The sequence below is a fragment of the Phragmites australis genome, chromosome 17 (genome assembly GCF_958298935.1).
Source record: "Phragmites australis chromosome 17, lpPhrAust1.1, whole genome shotgun sequence".
Lineage (NCBI taxonomy): Eukaryota > Viridiplantae > Streptophyta > Magnoliopsida > Poales > Poaceae > Phragmites > Phragmites australis.
The window spans coordinates 20,550,501-20,560,858 of record NC_084937.1 but is presented as its reverse complement, the minus strand read 5'-3'; the positions used below and the strand labels follow the sequence as shown (position 1 = coordinate 20,560,858).

The following is a 10,358-nucleotide window of genomic DNA, read 5'->3' as shown; positions in this document are numbered from 1 at the left end:
GTCCAACAGGGATGGCCCCACCCGCCCTCCTGCGCCCGGCTCCAGCAGCAGCCCTCCTCCGGCTTCTCCCCCACCTAGTCGCAGCCTCCTCCCTCATCCCCCTCCTTTCTTACCCCTCACCGAAGCTCGCCTCCATCGAACCATCCACCAGTGAAATCCGAGCTTCATGGTGAGGCTGAGCTTCCCAACCTTCTCCTTGAGCTTCATCATCCTCTAGAGCTTCCTTTTGACCACTCCATACTGCAGCTCATCAATCGCCCTCACCAGATTTGAGGCTACGCCGCCGCTGCCTCCATTGCCGCCGCCTCCCATCTCCACGTCGAACCACCACCAGCGCTGCTCCACCGGCCAGAGCTCCACCACGATGAGCTTCTACGAGGTCCCATGGTGTTTTGGCGCGTGCCAGTTTCGTCCCGTCCCCACGCCGGTCCGCCGTGCAACGGGAGCCCCTCCGCTGGTTAGCTATATGCGTGTGGCTAGCTCTGTGCTGATCTCTATAGGTGTATGAAAAATGTGGTCTATCCGTCGGTGACACATAAGAAAAAATATAGGGAATAGTGTATCGAGAGTTTGTTGGAGAGAAAAAAATATTTAAGGAAAAAATACATTTGAGAAACTCTCTATATAAGGATATAGAAGGTGAATTTTAGAGTCTTTTGAAAATACTCTTATACTGCATTTTCCCTCACTTAAATGCGGTTCCCTCTCGCCCTCGCCAAGCTCAACCAGGATGCTGCTTTATTGTGTGCTAAAACCTCGAGTTCATGAATTTACTCACAAAAGTGTGGGACTTGAATCTCACTCTGGCGTAAGTGTAGGCAAGCAACAACTGCTAAGGGGGGGGGGGGGGGGGGTACTCTTCCTGCGGCAGAAGGGCACCTGGAACCTCCACGAATTTGGTCACGCCTTTAGCGCCCTTGAGAGCCTCCATCTCAGCCTTCGACCTCTTGGGAGCGTTAAGCGTCGACACAATCAGAACCGGTGCGTCTCCGTCCAACTTGGCAAACAACTGCAGGAATTCTTCCCTTCATTGAACAGGATCGAGAAAGCCTGTCAGGAACGCAGCAGGGACAAACCGTGCACCTTTCCTTTTGGTTAACTCGTATCGGCTCTCGATGATATCTTGCGTCACAATCTCAGGGTTGGCATAAACATGGGACTTGTACTGAGACTGGATGGACTTTTCGTTGCTCACCGGAACATTGTACATCATCCAGCCAATGGCCCATACCTATTAATTAGAATCGACAAAAAATATTTTTAGTAAAATCAATTGGAATCTTAAGCATTAATAGGCTGAGATATCTGTAGCTTATTGGGAACGAGCATAACGCAGAATTTTCTACATCGGTATTTTTGTATTATTTAACACATGATTCAGGACACTCTAGCAAAACTCCAACACAAGTTTATCTAAGTAGTTAGACATATATATCAGCATAGGTTACATGAATGATACGGCCTGATATTATAAACATGAAAATGAATGAAAATAAGTGCTGGAAAGTAGCATTGGTGAATGGCCATCTCCTTAATCAGATTAAGCCAATTAACCAATTTGGAATATGAAGTGCCTGCAAAACCATGTTACTGTCACTTTCTCTACGCAAGAACATAGACAAATTCATTGCACGCCAGCCATGAGGCCAGCCCTTCATGGTGTGATAACTTGTATATGAATGATTGCATTTGTATACATAGTAGTGCTGCATTACTAAACAAAGAAAGCAAATTCATTGTTCGTCAAACGCGATAGCCCAGTAAGAACAAGAATACAACTAGTAACAACATGGACACTGCATAACAAATGACAATATGAGGTATGCATAGCACATTTCATTAAGTAGATGGAAAATCCAGGTCCTCATAATGATTTTCAAGAGGGAGTATTTCTCATATAGTCCTGTTGCATATAATGAGTGCCAGGGTCATACTATTGTCTCAACAACTTCGACCCAAATGTAAAAAATATAAGAGATGTCAAAAGTCACAAGAGGATATTTCTCGGCATTCTCTGACAAATATACGTAATAACTCAATTTGATACCTTGTATTGTATTATTTAACAAGCGATTAGGATATTGCTATAACTCTAGCAAGCATCCACCACAAGTTCTGCCATTATTTATACATGTATGTAAGAAATTCAGAATAAGTTAAATGAGCGATAGTCATACACATGAAAATGAATGAAAATAAGTGCTTGAAAGCGAGATTAGTGATCTCCTTAATCAGATTAAACTGTGGAACCAATTTGGAAAATGAAGTGACTGCAAAACCATGCTACTGCCACTTTCTATATACAACAACATAGACAAGATCATAAATGTCAACCAAGGCCAAATCTTACTAAGCCATTACACAAGGCACACTCATTCATACAAACAACATTCTCAATCACATCCCAGCCATGAAGCCTGCCCTTCATGGTGTGGCAAGCGGTAAATGATTGAAACCATTTGTATACATAGCAGCACTGTGTTACTAAACAAAGACAATGCAGTGTTCGTTTGAAGGTGATAGAGCAGTAAGAACATGTGATCCAATTAGTGATAGCACTCTAGAACAAGTGGCAATATGTGGTATGAGAAATAAATTTCGATCAGTAGATGGAAAGTTAGGGTCATTATAATGATTTCAAGGAGCATTTCTTTTCTAGTCATGCTGCATACAATGACTGCCAGGGTCATACTATTGTCTCAATAACTTCACAACTTATAAGATCTGCTTTGCGCACTTTTGTGTAGTTATGTGTATGGTATGCACCATGACGATCAACATATATCAAGCAAAACAGACGACAAATGCAGTGAGGAAAGGGGTCAAGTGTATGTTCTATAGGCATGAGGCACGTACATAGAGCGTATACTGTCCATGGCCAAATGTTGATTGAAAAACGACATGGTGTTACCCATGAAAATGCATAGTATTGTTGAAACACAACGTTAAGTGTACAAATATTAGCATTATCTTAAGAAGTTCTCTTAGCAGAAGCGTTTCAACCCAAATGTTAAGCATATAAGAAAGTCACAGGTTAAAAGAGTCAAGAGGATCTTTCCGGGCATTCTCTGACAGATATATGTTATACAAAAGAGGTTTGTACACTTAGTTTACTACCTGGTTTCCATATCAGAACCTCGGCCAAATACAATGGGTAGGGATCCAGCCCAGGTAGGCAACAGCAGCGATGGCAGATGGTTTGATAAGGCCCTTGCCAGCTGCACGGACTGCTATTGTTGCTGCATGACCACCTCCAACTATTACCAGTTCACCATCTGATCATGGAATAGACAGTACAACCCCGCCGTTAATTGAATAATGAAATTCAAGGAAAAGGGCAATTTCAAAAGTATTAACTGAATGCTTGCAGTTTCTTGCTTGCTGAACTATTGAAAATCAATAAATCATATTGGCTGGCAGGGAAATTGGTTGGTGTCCAGGGGAACCGGCATCCCCATTAGCGAAAATATGATTAATCTAGCATGTTGCAATGTGGTGTCTCTTGGCTTCTGGCATATGATTTGCTCATAAAATATCATAAGAGATCATTTTGAGAGTGAACCACTGTTCTGCCAAACATGTTATGCTCTCTTTTAGTTTCCTATAAATGGATGCCCTTGGCCAGAGGTAATCATGTGCACAAGCATAGTATTTCTGGTCGAACCACTCACTGAACTGTCTGAACACTAAACCACACATCTTTTCTCTGGACAATGATAACAGTGATCATATGCAGGTAGGATAGGAAGTTAAAATCTAAGATATAGAAGAATAAAATGGAATATTCATCAACCAGGTATCCCAACCAAAGTAGAGTGTATTGGTCAGATATAAATTCCACTGAAAATACTCACAGAGCCAGACTACCAGAGCACGGAAAGAGTAAAAACCTGGTTTACCTGCATTTGCCATAGGACTATTTGGTGAATTCATTAGCTGAACCAGAAAACTCTGCATCACATCAGTATTGTAGTTCAGAGATGGCCTATCTGAATAACCAAGACCAGGCCAATCAACAATAGTAGCACGGTAGCCTAGTTCTCCTTTTCGCCCAACGATATCTTTGGCGATCACCCTCCATTCCTCCACTGTGCTAACATCAGAAATTGTAGGGATCATTAGGCTGTTCTTCACATTCTCAGAAATCTCCTGCTCATGTTCCTCATAGTAAATGTTTTACGGCTTATTCTCAAACCTCCACTGCCACTTTCCAGTCTGGAAACACACCAACAACGCTATAGAACAGATAACAGCAGAGAGAGGCAGAAAAGGATGGTTGATATAACCTTTTGTCGACACACATCATTCTTTAAAGTCTAATGCTAGGATATTTTCTGCTATAGTAGCTGATATTCAAGCTGTTGGAATACGCCTAAGTTTAGTACAGTTTGCTCCATTGTTCAAGATCTAACTTAGCCCAGTTACCAAAAAGGATTCAGTTTAGTGTTATAGTCCACACTGGATCATGTTATGCTTCCATGTTTTAGAACTCAAAGCTGCCTGGTTAAATGCACATCGACATGAGCAGGATTCATAGATGATAATAATAATGGCATGTCACATCCACATGAGCAGGCTTCACAGATGATAATAATAATGGCATATCTTAAATGGTCCAAGCTTTTGGAGTATTAAGCTAACAGTTAATGATCTGATTGTTAGAAAACTTTTTGCAATTCAATTCATATTTCAGTCTTCCTCACAGCTTACATACACTAAAAAAATGCAGTGACATGATGAAGTCTGGTTTTAGAAAAACAAACATGGCAAATTGCAATGAATGGGCAATTGAAAGGATTCCACAACCTAGCACGGTGCAGCACACTAATCACACGGAGAGAAGAATAAGTGAGGGATCTATCAGAAAAGAAGTGAAGGAAGAAAACAAGGAGAGCAGGATGGCACATTTGCTTGCCTCCCTATATCTCGTTTTAACCATATAAGGTCCATTTCGTAAATCTTATTCTCTCCTCATTGTGATGGTAGGAGCAAAAAAACAACAACTTCACTCTCTAAGAAATCATGCACATTTTACGCATAAACTCAGCTATACACACCGAGAAATTAAATTAACATTCCAAAAATCATTTCATTAGCTGGCTAGCAGGTAAAAATGCAGAAGCAAAGATAGTAACATATAACATTGGTTGTGAAGAAAAGAAATCGGCATGATCAAAGTAGATGTCAGACTATTAACTAGCAGTCTGAAACTAGATAAATCAACAGGAGAACTACTGGATAAGCAGATGAAAGGACAGAAGGCAAAAGGGTTAGAAAATGGTATGATTGAGAGGGGGAGAAGGAGAATGAGAGAAAAAAAATAGAGATGAGGGTTACAGAATGTTAGCCCAAAAGGTTGAAAGATTCTTTCCTTTTTCTTTCTTTTTCTTTTGAGACAGAGTGTTATGTGCTGAAATTACTGTTCGTCGGTGGCACTGTAGCAGAGCGTTGCTGTAGCACCAAGTTAGAGATAAGATTAGGGATTAGATTAGATTAGTTAGAGATAAGATTTATTAGTTTAGATTGTTAGGACCGGCTCATATACAAAGGATGGCGCATCACCTATTGTAATCAAGCAATAAGAATTCAGCAAAGAGCTTTTGCCCAGATGATTAGATCAAAACCTCTTCTTAGCGGGAGAAGCCCAATGATTAGAGGGCGATCTGTCCTTGGCATCAATCAGAGCCTCGAGTCTACTGGAGAAGCCCGAGATTAGAGGGTGATCTGCCATATCCTACTCCTTGTATCCAATGTTCCCTCTTATAAGCATAATATTTGGTATCAAGACGTTTTCTTGCTGCGGACCATCGCCCTCCAACAATTTCTGCCGCCGCACATCAATTCGTCGTCGCTGTTCTCCTTAAATAGACAGCTCGAGGACAAGTTGTCTTGCAAGGAGGGCTGAAATTACTATTCGTCGGTGTCACTGTAGCAGTGTTGTTGTAGCACCGAGTTGGAGATAAGATTAGGGATCATATTAGATTAGTTAGAGATAAGATATATTAGTTAGTCTTAAAGATAAGATTTGTTAGTTTAGATTGTTAGGACCGACTACTATATAAAGGAGGACGCATCACCTATTGTAATCAAGCAAGAAGAATTCAGCAAAGGGCTTTTGTTCAGATGGTTAGATCAGAGCCTCTTCTCGGCTGGAGAAGCCTAGCGATTAGAGGGCGATCTATCCTTAGCATCGATCAGAGCGTTGAGTCTACTGGAGAAGCCCGGGATTAGAGGGCGATCTGCCATATCCTATTCTTTGTATCCAATGTTCCCTCTTATTAGCTTAATACAGAAAGATTTGTAGATTCTAATACAATAATCACAGTAGGCTTTCTTTTTTTTTCTTGTGCCAAACATCATAAACAAAGTTAAACTGATCATTTTCCAATTGTGACAGGTGTCATATTGGCTTATAGTAAGATAGTAAGAACTGGAGGCGGCAAATCTTACGTTTTTAGGTTTTTTAGTCTATATGATGTAAAACTTAATGCTTAGTTCTTCTTAGGAAATAAAGAGGTATCTGATCAATGATCATAAGATCCCCCTTCCCTCTCCACAACTGAAATTTCAAGGATTTGCTACATGTAGAGTAGAATAGAAGATATCTTAAAATTAACTCAAATTACGGTACACAATATATGATGTATGTTGACGCTGGTGTTTTAAACTCAATTCAAATTAAGGAATGTCTTCTACCCATTCAGAGTAAGAGTTCAGGGACGGGGCTTCATTGAAACCAAAGGTGGCCATGCCCCCCCCCCCCCCCCCCCTTGGTAGAAAATTTCTATAGAGAACACTAATTTTCATCACATTTATATTAACAAGAACACTAAATTGAGTATATATTTAGGTGTGTATCTTAGATTTCCCCCGTCAACTTTTCCTCTCAAGCTCCGCCGCTGTAAGAGTTATTGCGTTTTCATCTTTTACTCTTACATGACAATTTCTTCATTATCTGCATCTCCACATACTTAAGCGAACCAAAACAGTGTATAGACTCGAAGATCACGGAGTCTACCCATCGTACTTCTAACTTGACCATCACAGGTAGGGAATCGCAACCCCTATTGCCCAACAACATGAGATCGAAAAGTGAGCATCTTAGCAGTTTACGTAACCACATTCCAATCGCGCTACGAATCCGAGCTATTTCATCGATCTCAGTGAGCTCATCAGTTCAATCCGGCATGAAACCGGAACCGGTATGCAGTACACTACAACCAAATGAGTAAGCGCCAGGCGATCGCACCTTGGAAGACGCAGGGACGGGCTTGGAGGCGGGAAGGGAGGCGACGGCGCGGACGGCGAGGTGCCTCGCCCGCCGGAGTGGAAGCGCGCGACTGGAGACCGCGACGGCGGGGTAGAGGAAGGCGGCGGTGGCGGGAGGCATGGCGGTGGGAGGGACCGGGGGTTGGACGTGGAGGAATGGAGAGGAAGCAGCGACGTGTGCAGCCGTGGACTCGGGAACTCTAACCGGAGCGCAGCCTCGCCTTCGTTGTGTCTGTGCTGTTGGACTTAATCCCTGTCCTACGATTCGGGGACTTGTTTATGCGGAAGTAAGGAGATTGTATACTGTCTGTATATGGTTATAGTGTTGTTTCCTATGTACGTAGAGTTTAAGTTGAAGTTAGAGTTAGAATCGGATTGCGAACTGGTATGATTCGTGTTAGAATTCGGAGTTAGCAGGTCATTGTAAGATACAGAGTCGTGCAAGTCACGAGTTGAAGAAAGTCTAAAATTTGCTCTGGAGAGTTTTTGCCTTATTTTATTATTTTCGTCAAGTTTCTGTTGTTCGACGTTCTATTCGTTTCTCGTCGAGATGCACGGTTCATTCTCATCGAGTAGTACACGACTCAAGAGTTACTGGACATTGCTGATCGATCGGTGTGATCGAGAACAGTACGTACACGACGGATAGCTAGACTGGTCATGATCGGAGCATGTACGACTGGTCGTGATCGGAGCAGGTACGACTAGTCGCTCTTCTGATCGCTCGGGTGGTCGAGAAGTCTGGTCGCTTGCGTTATCGTGAATCCAGAGTGATCGCGCTCATGATCCGATGGTCAGACCTAACATGTGCGAGTAGTACAATTTTAGCTTCTTTTTTGTTAAATTTTTATAGCCTACTCAAAAACCAAAATATTTGTGTTCCAAATCTTTAATATTATTGATGTGCCCATTTTCGAGAAAAAAATCAATTCGTTGGAAAATTTTACCCCAACGTGCACGGTTGCACGTGTGTCCCCCTGAAACCAGAGAACACCAAGAGGCATTTTGCGTTTTCCGTGTCACCTCTGTAACCACATTTTTTAGAAGGACTTGTTTTTCTAGAGTAATTAAGAGGAAATCGTACATTCACGTGGACATTTCACAAACCACAATTCCGCAACAACGCCTTGAAAACAAGAATTTTCTACTTTTATATTTTTTAAATCCAAAAATTGCATATACATGTCTCTATTTTGAAAATTTGTAATTATATATACTCATGTCGTTATACCAACAAGCAACAAGTTTTAAGAAAACAAAAAATATTGCATTCTAATACTCTTAAAATTAAAAAAATAGTAATGAAAAATTATATGATGTAGAAGATGCTATCGTATAGCTCTCAAAAAATTTGAAAACATGTATCCTATTGGTAGGGTGACAGGAGTATATGGTTGCAAAATTTCAAAATGGTTGATGATGACGGCTTCTTATGGCGATTCACTGGTATTTATGGAGAACCAAAAAATGATGAAAAGGATAAAACGTGGAGACTTTTGCGCCTTTTACATAATCACCATAAGCGCCCTTGGATATGTATGGGAGATTTTAATGAAATCCTTTTTGGTTTCGAAAAGGAAGGAGGACAGATGCAACCCCAGGTGTGTATGGATAAATTCAGATCGGTCCTAGAAGATTGTCAAATGGAGGATTTGGGTTTCGTTGGGGACATGTTCACGTGGAGAAATCATCAACATAATGCGGATGGTTACATCAGAGAAAGGCTTGACCGGGCGGTGGCTAACAACAAGTGGAGATTGCGCTTCCCACTGTACTGGGTGATTCATTTTAGACCACCGTCCTATTATTGTTGATTGTGGTGAATGGGAAGATCGGACAAGTAGATCAGCATCAAACAATCAAATGAAGTTTGAGGCGAGATGGCTTGAGGAGGACGGGTGTATGGAGATGGTACAAAATAGTTGGGAGGCTGCTTTTTGTGCAGGGGCGCAGGGGGTAGGGGAAGCACAAAGCAGAGTGCTAGGAGAACTTCGAGAGTGGGATAAAAATGTAGTAGGAGAGCTTGAGAATAAGATTAAAAGAATAAAGAGAGAATTGGAGAAATGTAGAAGAGGCAGCATTACTCAATAACGTGTTAACCGGGAACATGTACGGTATAAGTTGGAGCTCTTGCAGGATCAAAAATATCTTCACTGGAAGCAGTGAGCTCATACCGCTTGGCTAACAAAGGGTGACCGTAACACGGATTTCTTCCATGCGTATGCCTCGGAGAGGAGAAAAACAAACAAAATAAAAAAGTTAAGAATGGAGAATGGTGAAGTAGTGGAGGGGGAGGAGCAGCTTAGAACTTTTATCACTAACCATTACAAGAGTTTGTTTTCTACACATGCAGGGACAAGAGCAAATGAACTGTTACAGAAAGTTCAGAGGAAGGTGTCCCAGGAGATGAATGATTTCTTATTAAAAACCTTTCAAAGAGAAGAAGTAAAGGAAGCTTTGGACAGTATTGGTGATCTAAAAGCCCCTGGACCAGACGGCATGCCATCAATTTTCTACAAAAGGTTTTGGTCTTTAATTAGTAGCCGGGTCCAAGATGAGGTGTTGACAGTTCTCAATGGTGGTGCAATGCCAGCGGGATGGAATTCTACAACGGTGGTACTTATTCCTAAAACCAAAAATCCTGATCGAATAAAAGATCTGAGGCCGATCAGTTTATGCAATGTGCTTTACAAGCTCATATCAAAAGTCTTGGCAAACCGGCTGAAGGTTATCCTGCCTGATATTATATCCCTTACCAGAGTGCCTTTGTTCCAAGTAGACTTATCACAGACAATGTGTTGATAGCTTATGAAATGACACATTATATGAGAAATAAAAGAAGAGGGGTTCAAGGTCTGGCTGCAGTTAAATTGGACATGAGTAAAGCATATGATCGCGTCAAATGGGCTTTCCTAGAAGGCATGATGACGAAATTGGGTTTCTCTGCAACATGGGTCCAGTTACTTATGAAATGCGTCACCGCAGTATCATATCAAATCAAAGTAAATGCAGAATTTACAGAGGTAATCACACCTTGTCGAGGATTGAGGCAAGGGACCCTTTATCACCATACCTTTTCATTATTTGTG

The 10,358-nt window shown here is 41.5% G+C and overlaps 1 pseudogene; it reads right to left on the bottom strand.

The window, feature by feature from the left end:
- Window positions 1-505: 505 nt before the first annotated feature.
- On the bottom strand, window positions 506-7,561 carry LOC133897795 (uncharacterized; annotated as a pseudogene).
- Window positions 7,562-10,358: the final 2,797 nt, after the last annotated feature.